The sequence below is a fragment of the Egretta garzetta genome, unplaced genomic scaffold (assembly GCF_000687185.1).
Source record: "Egretta garzetta isolate BGI_Z169 unplaced genomic scaffold, ASM68718v1 scaffold598, whole genome shotgun sequence".
NCBI classification, from domain to species: Eukaryota; Metazoa; Chordata; class Aves; order Pelecaniformes; family Ardeidae; genus Egretta; species Egretta garzetta.
This window is the reverse complement of record NW_009260621.1, coordinates 2,649,205-2,649,952: the sequence shown is the minus strand read 5'-3', so window position 1 is coordinate 2,649,952 and position 748 is coordinate 2,649,205.

Sequence of the window (748 nt, the reverse complement as noted above, 5' to 3'; positions counted from 1 at the left end):
TGCTGCCTGGTGCTGGTGCCGGGCTCAGTGCCTGGCTGCAGCCGTGTGCCTGCGCTCCCAGGGCTGCCCCAGCCTGCAGGCAGGCTCTGGCTGAGCCCTCGGGCCATGCCTGTGTTCCTCTCTCCAGGCTCCTGTGCCTGCTCCTTCTCCGATGGCCGGATTTGATGCACTTAACTTGGTTTGATGCATGGGTTGTCTTTGTGGGCATTTCCTCTTTTTTTTTAAAAAAAAAAAAAAGTTTGTAAAAATTGTTTGCAAAAAAAATACTTGCAAACAATGTTTGCAAAGACTGGGAGGCATTTTGTATGTTCGCAAAAGGCGCGTGTTTGCGCTCAGATGGAGGTGCCGGGTGAGCATCTCCCTGAGCTCAGTAGCACTGACCGGTGGATCCTGGCAGTGGGTGAGAGCTCCCACGTGCGAGTCCGGGTTTAGCTCGCGTCCCCGTGGCCCGCAGCTGTTCTGATGGGTGCCCTGAGCAGGAGCCCTTCCCCGCACCCTTCTTTTGTACTAGCACCCCGTTATCTCAGGGAGGAGCAGGTCATGGAAATGCCTACCCGCACACTCCCCTCTTGCCCTGAGCCTTGGGGTGCCCCTTCCCCTCCGTCCCTGTCCTCGGGTCACTTATTTATTTATTTATCTACCTATTTATTTATTTATTTATTTAAGGTTTATTTAAGTTATTTATTGGTATTTATTGATGGCTGGAAGTCGGGGGGGTCATTTCTGCTGGGTGGCAGGGGGAGGGGGG